This window comes from Panthera uncia (assembly GCF_023721935.1).
Source record: "Panthera uncia isolate 11264 chromosome B2 unlocalized genomic scaffold, Puncia_PCG_1.0 HiC_scaffold_24, whole genome shotgun sequence".
Classification (NCBI taxonomy): Eukaryota; Metazoa; Chordata; class Mammalia; order Carnivora; family Felidae; genus Panthera; species Panthera uncia.
Genome location: NW_026057580.1, coordinates 7,400,865 through 7,413,773, shown reverse-complemented (window position 1 = coordinate 7,413,773; position 12,909 = coordinate 7,400,865).

Sequence of the window (12,909 nt, the reverse complement as noted above, 5' to 3'; positions counted from 1 at the left end):
CCAGCCTTACTTTTGGGGAGTTTTTGAACTGGAAATCTTCTTGATTGTTTTCTGGCAGGGCAGCACAGGCCGTCCGCCGGCTCTGGGAGCGGGGGGGGGAGGGGGGTCAAGCATCCCACCGTGTGGGTGCGGGGACTCCGCTCTGGCTAGCGTGCCTCAGCGGGAGGCTGCCAAGGATCACCCGTTGTAGTTGGCCCTGTTGAGCTGCCAGGCCTCAGTGACTCACCTTCCCTCCTTAGAACAGCTCCTCTGAAGCAGGGGCCGCATTCTGGTTATCGCCACAGCTCCGGCGTCCTTGTCTGGGCCTGTCAACCCACAAGCGTTTATTGAATGTCTCTACAGGACCGTGTTGGAGGATCCTGAGCCCTGGACCAGACGTGTCTCCCTCAAGGAACTTAGTTTTAGACAAAAACTAGCTACCAGCCCGAGCCACACTGGATGGTCCCTTGAGCGTCCGAAAGGAGGACTGCTTTCAGAGCTGGGGGCGGGGGGATGGGGACAGGGAAGGAGGGGCCAGCACCTGGGTTGGTATTTAAAGGGGAGGGTTTAGAAAGGCACACACTGCACTAATAACCTCTTCGCTGACAGCATCTATATTCCAGACCCCGCTAGCAGCTTTCTAGGCACCCATCTCGTTAGCCCTCACACCTTTCTGAAGCAACCGAGGCTCAGAAAGATGACAGTACTTCCCAGGGCCAGCTGGAGAGGACCTCAGGACCATCTAGTCCAGTAGCTTTAGGCGTCCTCAGAGCCCCTGGTCCCACGCCTGCTTGCACCCAAGCCGCCTAGCAAAGAGTTTCTGTGAAATACTCCATTTGTCAAAAGGCTTTAAAAGAGACGATCACAGGGATGCCGGAGTGGATCAGTCGGTTAAGCATCCGACTTCGGCTCAGGTCATGAACTCACGCTTTGTGAGTTTGAGCCCAGAGTGGGGCTCTGTACTGACAGCTCAGAGCCTGGAGCCTGCTTCAGATTCTGTGTCTCCCTCTCTCTGTCCCTCCCCGACTCGCGCACGCTCTCTCAAGAATAAACAAACATGAAATAAATAAAAAATTAAATAGACAATCGCTGATTTAATCCAACACCCAATTGTATTTATGAAGCAAACAAGACCCCAGAACAGGGAAATGCTTTTCCTAGCTAGCCAGCTAATAGAGGAGGGACCAAATCCCAGCTTCTTCCAATTAGAGCTTTTTAGGCCAGATCACATTGACTTTGGGAAGCAGACTGAGGTCCAGTTGTGGAGAGCCTCACTTACCAGCTAGGAGGTTCATCCTCACACCCCTGTGCTCTGTGGCTCTGGCACTCTTTCCTAGACAGAAAAAAACCTTACAGCCAGGAGAGAAAGGCCATAATTAGTATCACTGTTGCTCTGGAACGGTGTCGGGACATAGTGCCACTGTCATAATCCCTTTTGGCATCACTTGGAAGCCTTACGTATGGGACTCTTAGGCTGCATGACCCCAGCGCTGCAGCGCTGATCACGCCTCGGTAGCCGGATGGGCGGGGAGACATTCCTGTCGGGCACCTGAGCCTGCCCTTCTGAGCCACAGGCAGGGCTGCGGCCTGGCCAAATGAGGAGGGAAAGACTAGGAGGAGGAGCCGGTTGGGGCAGCTTCACAAATGGAAGGATGGAACACACTCACCAGGAGTGAATCTGCCTGCCCCATCCTGCCTGGCCATCCCCGTCCCCGTCCCCATGACTCCCTCTAGGACGTGCTCTGGGGGCAGGGAGCTGTCAGGAGTCCAGCATTACTGTCTGCTGCTGAACGAGGTAGACCCTCTTCGTGCACTCCCTTCTCCCCCATGACACTTTACGGCATCCTCACCAGCCACCCCCGACCCCACCCCCCCCCCCACCCCCACCCCCGATTCTCTGCGGTCAGGAACCCAGGCAGCTGGCGCGTTACTCCTGTGGCCAAGGTGGCTAACCCTTTAGGCAGTGGGCAGGCTCCTGGGGAGGCAGAGCTTGGCAAGCTGGAGCCCTTTCCAGAGCAGCTCAAAATGCCCTCTCCGCCCTGGCCACCTCTGGCTTCCTACAACTACAGGGTACCAGGGCTCACCTGCCTCCCAGCACACAGGGACAAGCACACCTTTCCGGATGTCCTGCAACTCAAACTGTGTGGCTCACACAGCACTGCTTGTCACCCGCCGACACCCATGAAGTACAGAGTTTAAAGTGGCCATTGCCGCTACAACTCTGTGACTGCTTCCTTCAGGATTCCGCTATCAGGAACAACACAGTTTTAAACAAATTTTTATCAAATAAAAGAATTTCCCCAACACCACAAAATATTCATCACCCAGTAATGGGCCTGGGACAACTGGGTAACCAAGGGGGTGGCGGAGACAGCACAGGGAAATTCCGATTCCTACTCACACCAAAATAAATTCCAGATGGCTCACATATTTAAACGTAGAAAAAATAAATTCCAACAAAACTAGAAGAAAATGGGGAGACTTTTATTTTCATAATCTTGGTTTGAGAAAGCTCTTCCCAAGCATGCTACAAAACTCTGAATCCATTTTTTAAAAGATTAATATATTCAACTACATAAAAGTCAAACTTTCTTGCAAAGCCAAATGCACCATTTAAAAAAAAAAAAAAAAGCAACTGAAAATAATGTTTGCATCACACATAATGAAGGACAAAACTTAACAGCTCCCAAAATAAACTGGAACTTCTGCTTCCAGGAAGATCAAGTAGACCTACTTTTCCCTATTCTTGCTAAGAGCAAATAAAACCCCTGGCAGAAACAGCACCGGCACAGACAAAGCCCAGACCAAAGTCTGCTCTCTGTAGCCAAAGGACCAGAACGGAGGCAGCCTGGTAAGACAGAAAACTGGTAAGACACAGCTCTGCTCCATTCTGCCACTGCAGAAAAACAGTAGCGGCCAGCAAAGGCCAAGGGGACTTAGACCTCCCCCCTCACCAGGCAAACACGGTGCCCCCCAACTCCCACTGGGGTGGTATCGAAGGAGGCCTAGTGGAAACCCACCAACGCCTGGCAGTAACGAAGCTGCTCCCGAAAAATAAAATAACCAAAATCAAAATCTCCATGGATGGACTCGACAGCAGGATGGATGGGAAAGAGGCAGAATCCAGACTGGAAGGAAAATGAATAGAGTCTCAGGGACCTAGGAATCCTAACGTAAGATCAAACATTTGTGTCAGCAGAGTCCCAGAAGGAGAGGGGAAAGGGTTGGAAAAGTATTCGAGGAAATAATGGCTGAAAACTTCCCAAATTTGGCAAGAGACATAAACCCACAGATTCAAGAAGCTGAGCATACCCCAAACCAGATGAACCAAAAGAAATCCATCACATATCATATCCAAGGTACATCATAATTAAATTCCTGAAAATGAAAGACAAAAGTCTCTGACAGCAGCAAGAGATGAACCTTGCCTACAGGGGACACATAATGTGAATGATGGTGGATTTCTCAGTAGAGCAGTGGAGACCAGAAGGAAGTAACATATTTTTCAGGTGCTGTAAGAAAAAAAGAGCCAGGTCCCATAGCCTGCAAAAATCCCCTTTAGGGATGAAGAGAAGTCAAGACATCCTCAGATGAAGGAAAAGAAGGGACTCAGCTGCAGATCTATCCTCAAGGAGTGATAAAAAGGTTGTCTAAACAGAGGGGAGATAATATAAGAAGGAGCCTTGGAACACCAGAAAGGATGAACAAACATTGAACAAAAATATGGGTAAACTCCATAGACTTTCCTTCTCCCCTTCAGCTTTCTAATGTGTTTGACAGTTGAGGCAAAAATCATAACACAGTCTAATGTGTTTCTAAATATTTGTAAAGGGAATGTTTGAAACAATTATCTTTTTTTTTTTAAGGGGAAGGGGCAGAGGGAAGGGGGGGGTGGGGAGGGAGAGAGAAGGAGAGAGAGAGAGACAGAGAGGGAGAGAGAGAGAGGGAGGGAGAGAGGGAGGGAGGGAGAGAGGATCTTAAGCAGGCTCCATGCCCAGTGCAGAGCCTGATGCAGGGCTCAGTCCCACGACCCTGAGATCATGACAAGCCAAAATCGAGTCATATGCTCAACCAACTGAGCCACCCAGGTGCTCCAAAACAATTATCATTTAAATGGGGAGGGTAAATAGATGAAAATGGAGGTAAGGTTTCTATTCTTTGTTCGAACTGGTAGATGACATCACCAGGAGACTGGCAAGCTATGCATATATATAATTCCTAGGGAAGACACTAAAAAAGTTATGCAAAGAGATAAACTCAAAAACACTATGGATAAAATAAAAATGGAGTGTAACGTTTTTTTTCAAGTAACTCAAAGGGAGACAGAAAAAAGATGAAAACAATAACTAGAAAACAAAAGATGGCACACTTAAGCACTAACATATCATAATTACACTAAATTAAATGGTCTAAAAACACCAATTAAAAGAGACTGGCAGAGGAGATTAAAAACATGAACTATACGCTGTCAAGGAAACACACCTCAAATAATATAAACAGACTGAGCGCAAAAGGATAGAAAAAGATATACAGTGTAAACATCAATCAAAGGAGAGCAGGAGTGGCTACATTAGTATCTCATAAAGTAGACTTCAGAGCAAAGACAATTACAAGAAAGAGGGGGCATTATATAATAATAAAGGGTCAGTGCAGCAAAAAGACACATCAATCAATGTGTATATGCCAAACAACAGAATTGCAAAATATATGCAGCAAAAACTGACTGAATTGAAAAGGGAAAGAGACAAATCCACAAATGCTATGGACTGAAGTGTGTCCCTCCCAAATTCCTATGTTGAAGCCCTAACACCCCAGTGTGACTGTATTTGGAGACAGGGCTTTTAGGAGGTGATTAAAGTTAAATGAGCTTATAAGGCTGAGGTCCTAAATCAATTGGATTGCTAGCCTTATAAGCAGAGGGAGGGAAGGAGAGATCTCTCCAGACACAGGTGCAGAGGAAAGGCCATGTGAGGTATACATAGCAAGACGGTAGCCATCTATAAGCCAGGAAGAGAGTCCTCACCAGAAACTGACCTTGTTAGTCCTTGATCTGGGACTTTCCAGCCTCCAAATATGTGAGAAATGAATTTTTGCTGTTTAAACCACCCAGTCTGTGGTGTTTTGTATGGCAGCCTGAGAAACCTAATATAATAAATATAGTTGGAGACTTTAATTCAGTTGGAGACTATCAACTTACAGAATGAATAGAGAGAAAATCATTAAGGATAGATTAGAACTCAACACCACCATCAACCAACAGGATCTCATTGACATTTATAGAACAATCTGGCCAACAACAACAGAATACATATTCTTTTCAAGTGTGCATGGAACATATACCAAGATAAACCAATCCTGGGCCATAAAACAAACCTCAACAAATTTGAAAGAATTAAAATCATATACAGTGTGTTCTTGAATCACAACAGAATCAAAGTAAAAATCAGTAACATGAAGATAACAGGAAATCCTCTGAACACTTGGAATAAATACACTTCTAAGTAACCCATGAGTCAAAGAGAAAGTCTCAAGGGAAATCAAAATACACACTAAACTGAATAAGAATTAAAATACATCATATCAAAATTTGTAGGACAAGGTAAAGTAGTGCCAAGAGGAAAATTCACAGCACTAAATGCATATGCTGGAAAAGAGGACAAGTCTTAAATCAATATTCTAACTACCTTCAAGAGCCTCAAAAAAGAAGAGCAAAATAAAGCCAAAGCAAGGAGAAGGAAAGAAAGAATCAAGATAAAAACAGAAATCAATGAAAATGAATGCAGAAATTGGGAAAGTATCAATGAAACAGAGCTTGTTTTACGAAATAACCAATAAAATTGACAAACCTGTAGCCAAACTGACAAAAAAGGAAGACCGAGATTACCAATATCAGGAATGAAACAACGGCTATCACTACAGACCCTGTAGACATCAAAAGGATAAAAAAAAGAATACTATGCACAACCCTACACATATAACTTTGGCAACTTAGACAAAATAGACCTATTACTCAAAAAACACAACTCACCCAGGGTGAAACAGATAATTCAAATAGCATTATAAATATTGAATCCATAATTTTAAAAAGTCTCCAAGACTAGATGAATTCACTGGAGAATTCTACCAAATGTTTATTTTTTATTTTTATTTTTTTAATTTTTTTTAATGTTTATTTATTTTTGAGACAGAGAGAGACAGAGCATGAACGGGGAGGGTCAGAGAGAGGGAGACACAGAATCTGAAACAGGCTCCAGGCTCTGAACGGTCGGCACAGAGCCCGACGCAGGGCTCAAACTCACGGACCGCAAGATCATGACCTGAGCCGAAGTCAGCCGCTTAACCGACTGAGCCACCCAGGCGCCCCTCTACCAAATGTTTAAAGAGGAATTAACACCAATACTACACAATTTGTTCCAGAAAACAGAAGAGGAGGAACACTTCCTAATTCATTCTATGAACTAGTATTACTCTGATTCCAAAACCAAAGTACAAGAAGACAAAAACAAAAACAAAAAAACCACTATGAACTAATATCCCTCATGAATATAGGCACAAAAAATCAGTAACAAAATATTAGCAAATACAATTCAGATATGTAGAAAAAGAATTATACACCATGACCAATTGAAATTAATTCCAAGGACAGGAGGCTGGTCAATATTTGAAGATCAGTCAATGTAATCCAATATATTAACAATAGAAAGAAAGAAATCCCATAGTATCTATTGATGCAGGAAAAAAAAAACTGACAAAATTCAAATCCCATTCATGTTTAAAAACTCTCAGAAAAAAATGGAAATAGAGGGTGAACAATAGTTCCCTAAAGATGTCCACATCTTAATCCACATAACCTGTGAATATGTTACTTACATGGCAAAAGATAATTCACACATCTGATTAAATCAAGAATCTTGAGATGGGGAGATTACCCTGGATTATGGGCCCTAAATCCAATCACAAGTATCCTTATAAAAGAGAGGAAAAGGTAGGAATGCAAGCTGGTACAGACACTCTGGAAGACAGTATGGAGGTTCCTCAAAAAACTAAAAATAGAACTACCCTATGACCCAGCAATTGCACTACTAGGTATTTTTATCCACAGGATACAGGTGTGCTGTTTCGAAGGGACACATGCACCCCCATGTTTATAGCAGCACTATCAATAGTAGCCAAAGTATGGAAAGAGCCCAAATGTCCATCGATGGATGAATGGATAAAGAAGATGTGGTGTGGGTGTGTGTGTGTGTGTATATACACACACACACACACACACACACACACACACACACACACACATAACGGATTATTACTCAGCAATCAAAAAGAATGAAATCTTGCCATTTGCAATTACGTGGATGGAACTGGAGGGTATTTTGCTAAGTGAAATTAGTCAGAGAAAGACAAAAATCATATGACTTCACTCATATGAGGACTTTAAGAGACAAAACAGATGAACATAAGGGAAGGGAAACAAAAATAATATAAAAACAGGGAGGGGAACAAAACAGAAGAGACTCATAAAGATGGAGAACAAACTGAGAGTTACTGGAGGGGTTGTGGCAGGGGGCATGGGCTAAGTGGGTAAGGGGCACTAAGGAATCTACTCCTGAAATCAGTGTTGCACTATATGCTAACTAATTTGGATGTAAATTTTAAAAAATAAAAAATAAAATTAAAAAATAAACTAAAGAGAGAGAGAGAGAGAGAGGAAAAGGGAGCTTAGATACACACAGAAGAGGACCATGTAACCTCCATGTGACCAGGGAGGCAGAGATTTGAGTAATGCAGCCACAAGTCAAGGAATGCCAGCAGCCACTAGATGTTGGAAGAGGCAAGGAACAGATTCTCCCTAGAGTCTCCAGAAGGAGTACAGCCTTGCCCGCTCTTTGATTTCAGCCCAAACTGACTGATTTCTGACTTTCAGAACTGAGAGAGTATATTTCTGGTTTTGTTAAGCCACTCAGTTTGCGGTAATTTTTTACAGCAGTCATAGGAAACTAATTCGTCCCTAGAGCCTCATGCAGCTCTGCCTACACCTTAATCTTAGCCCATAAGACCCACTGTGGACTTCTTACATCCAGAACTGTAGATAATAAATTTGGCTTGTCTCGAGGCACTAAATTTGTGGTACTTAAAACAGACAGGGACTTCTTCAACTTGATTAAGAACATTTACAAAAACCTACAACCAACATTATATTTAATAGTGAAAAACTGAATGTTTTCCCCTTAAAACTAGGAACAAGGAAAGGATTTCACTATTACCAGTCTTAAAATTCTAGGAGTTCAAACCAGTGCAATAAGGCAAGTAAAGGAAATAATAGGCATTTATGTTAGAAAAGAAATAAAACTGGCCCTATTTGCAGAATACATGATTATCCACATAGAAAATTCCAAGGAATCTACAAGAAAATTAATAAGCAAGTTTAGCAAGATCACAGGATACAAAATAAATGTGAAAAAGTTAATTCTATTTCTAGAAATGCACATGTGGACACAATTAAAAGTAAAACACCGGTTAAATCACTCAAAAAACAATTCTTAGGTGTAAATCTAACATGTTCAGGACTTATATAAAAACTACACAGTCCTAGGGCACCTGGATGGCTCAGTCAGAAGAGCGTGTGACTCTTGATCTCAGGGTTGTGAATTCGAGGCCTAGGTTGGGTATAGATATTACTAAAAAATGAAACTTAAAAAAAAAAAAAAAACAACTACACAGTCCTGATGAAAGAATAACTGGAGGGATATACCATATTCATGGACTGGAACATTCAACTTAGTAAAGGTATCAATCCTCCCAAAATTGATACACAGCTTTAAACATAATATCTATCAAAATTCCAGCAAGTTTTTTTTTTGTAGATATAGACAAGATTAGTCTACAAAAATACAAAGAAACTAGAATATCTTAATAAAAAAAAAAAAAGAAAAAAAAACTTTGAGGGGCCCCTGGGTGGCTCAGTTGGTTAAGCGTCTGACTTCGGCTCAGGTTATGATCTTATGTTCATGGGTTCGAGCCTTGCATCAGGCTGTGTGTGGACAGCCTAGAGCCTGCTTCAGATTCTATGTCTCCCTCTCTCTCTGTCTCTCCCCCCCCCCCAAATAAAATCATTAAAAAAAATTTTTTAACTTCGAAAAAGAAGAATAAAGTGGGAAGAATCAGTCTACCCAATTTCAAGACTTATTATATAGCTAGAGTAATCGATACTGTGTTGTGTGGAAGAAAGACACATAGATCAGTGGAATAGAATAGAAACCCAGAAAGAGACACAGACAAATATGCCCAACTTATTAGGTGCAAAAACAGTTCACCAGAGGAAAGACAGCCTTTTCAACAAATGATACTGGAGCAACTGGACATCTATAGGCAAGAAAAAAAAAGTTCCTCAACCTAAGTCTCACACCTTATACAAAATTAACTCTAAACGGGTCATAGACTTAAATGTAAAACACAAAACTTTTAGCAAAAAACACAGGAGAAAATATTTGGGATCTAGTGCTAAGCAAAGAGTTCCTAGATTTGATGGCCAAAGCACAATCCATAAAAAGAAAGCCTGATAAATTACACTTCATCAAAATTAAAACTTTTGTGCATCAAAGGACATTATCAAGAAAGTGAAAAGACAACCCACAGAATGGTAAAAAATATTTTCAAGTCATATCTGACACATCAGATCTGATTTGATCTAGTATCCAAAATATGTAAGAACTCTTACACTCAACAGCAAACAACCTAATTCACAAACGGGCAAAGGACTAAAATAAACACTTTCCCAGAGAAGATCTACAAGTGCCCAAGAAACACATGAAAAAGATGCTCAACATCACTAGTTATCAGGGAAATGTGAATCAAAACACAGTAAGATTTCACTTCACACCCACCAAGATTTCTGTAATTAAAAGAAAAAAATCACTGTTAGTGGAAATGTGGAGACACTAGAACCCTCACACACTGCTGCTGGGAAGGTAAACATGATGCAGAAACTACTGTAGAAAACATTTTAGTAGTTTCTCAATAAACACAGAATTACTGCCTGACCCACCAATTCCACTTCTGGATATAATATACTCTAAAGCATTGAAAATAAGTGTCCCAGGGGAGCCTGGTGGCTCAGTTGGTTAAGCATCTGACTTCGGCTCAGGTCATGATCTCGCGGTTTGTGAGTTTGAGCCCCGCGTCGGGCTCTGTGCTGACAGCTCAGAACCTGGAGCCTGCTTCAAATTCTGTGTCTCCCTTTCTCTCTGCCCCTCTCCCCATTCATGTTGTGTCTCTGTCCCTGTCTCTGTCTCGCCCTCTCCTTCAAAAATAAACAAAAAAAAAAAAAAAAAAAAAAAGAAAGGAAAGAAAGAAGTGTTCCAACAAAAACTTACACCAAACACAAATATTCACAGGAGCACTATTCACAAAAGCCAAAAGGTGAAAACCAACCAAATGTCCATCAAGTGATGAGTGGATAAATAAATTGTAGTATATCCATATCATGGAATATTAGTCATAAAAAGGAATGAAGTACTGATACATGCCACGACATGATACAATTTAAACCTTCTATTAAGTGAAAGAAGCCAGTCACAAAAGACCTCATATTCTGATTCCATTTATCTAGAGGCAAAAAATTCATTGAAACAAGCAGAATAGTGGATGCCAGTGGCTAGGGGGAGGGGAGAAGAGACAGTGCGAACTCCGGGTGCCTGGCTGGCTCAGTCCATGGAGCATGCAACTCTTGATCTCTGGGTTGTGAGTTTGAGCCCCATGTTGGGTGGAGAAATTACTTAAAAATAAAATCTCTTTTAATTTTTTTAATGTTTATTTATTTTTGAGAGGAAGAGATTGCAAGTGGGGGGAGGGACAGAGAGAGAGGGAGACACAGAATCCGAAGCAGGCTCCAGGCTCTGAGCCGTCAGCACAGAGCCCGATGCAGGGCTCGAACTCACGAACCGCGAGATCATGACCTGAGCCGAAGTTGGACGCTTAACCGAATGAGCCACCTAGGCGCCCCAAAAATAAAATATTAGGGGCGCCTGGGTGGCGCAGTCGGTTAAGCGTCCGACTTCAGCCAGGTCACGATCTCGCGGTCCGTGAGTTCGAGCCCCGCGTCAGGCTCTGGGCTGACGGCTCAGAGCCTGGAGCCTGTTTCCGATTCTGTGTCTCCCTCTCTCTGCCCCTCCCCCGTTCATGCTCTGTCTGTCTCTCTCTGTCCCAAAAATAAATAAAAAACGTTGAAAAAAAATAAAATAAAAAATAAAAAAATAAAATATTAAACAAACAAACAAAAGAGCAAGCTTCTTGAGTGTGATTTCCTTCTGAGATGATGAAAATGCTCTGAAATTAGATAGTGGTGATAGTTACACAATACTGTGAATGTACTAAATGCACTAATGGTAAATTTTGTGTATTTTTCCACAACGTTGAGTATATAAGCCCTGAAACCATTGGCAGGACAGAATCTTTCGTTATTTGGGTCGGGATCCCTTTCTCCTCTATATGGAAGCACAGGAAAATCAACTCAAAATTTCTAAGAAATCGATCATTCCAGATTTTAATTATGAAGTATAAAGCAAGGTTCTATTGTCGGCTTAGTGTCTGCACCCACCGACCAGACCTTCTCACGGGTGTCCCTTCAGAACACTTCTGCCTCTAAGATAATGAGGCTTCCAAAATGTGGATTTTTAAGAAATTCAAATTAGTCCTTGCAAATCAGAGAAATTCATCTAGGCAAGTTTCACTGTTTGTTAAACATACCCTTTTGCGGGGCTTCCCCATCCTGAGGATGTCTATCCAAGCCCTCCAGCGCTTCTGGTCACGGCTGCACTGTTGCCCCAGCTGTGTCACCCATCTAGGCTCTCTCTCTAAAAAGGAAGTCAATGAGGAAGAAGCCCTGGGTTAACGGAGTGCAAATCCCCCTTCTGTTGTTGGTCCTAGATTCCATGTGTTGTCTGCAGCTCACTCCGTTCCTGAAACGTTCTCACCCTTTGTTTCTCTTCACATTACCTGGAGAGCACATAAGTGAATTTTCATTTTCTCTTCTCCATTATTTTATTTTATTTTACTTTATTTTATATATTTGTTAACATGTATTCATTTTTGAAAGACAGAGAGAGACAGAGCACAAACAGGAGAGGGCTAGAGAGAGAAGGAGACACAGAATCTGAAGCAGGCTCCAGGCTCCGAGCTGTCAGCACAGAGCCCGACGCCGGGCTCGAACTCACGGACCCTGAGATCATGACCTGAGCCAAAGTCGGACACTCTACTGACTGAGCCACCCAGGCGCCCCTCTTCTCCATTATTTGAAAAGGGCCAATCTAAATGGAACATTTTCCTCATTTCGCTCTACTAGGTTAGGGCTGCTCTGGTGCAGCCAGCCTGAGAATGGTGGTGCTCTATGATGCCAGGGGACAAGCCCAGGCCCTTCCCAGAACCTCCCTCATTGGTGATGCCAACAGGAGCTCACAACGCACCTGCCCATTACAGTTCCAGACAGGAAGTAGGAAGAATGGAGGCTGTACCACCTCTAAATGCCCACGTCACCTCCGTAAGAACGGGGTGTCTAAGCTTAGAGATGAGAGAACAGGAAATTCACGCAGCTGGAGAACAGGATCAACAATAAACTCTAGATATTCCAGAGAGAGAAATCCCACGAACTCTGAAACCTGCCTCAACAGAATGCTTGCTAGCAGCCAATATCATCTGCATGCAGCCTCAGTTTCACCCTGCTGCAGACCTGCAATAGACTCTTACTATTTCTTGATTTCTTGTTGCATCGTTTGAAATCTTCAGGGGAATCTGGTACTAGAAATGAGGTTTCTAGTAACCTATTTCAACCGCACCCAATCCTGAGCTGAATTGGACAAAAATTTCTGACTTCCAGAGAAGCCGTTATAGTCACATTTTGGATAATCCTACAGATTCTCAGAGCCCTCAGAGAAA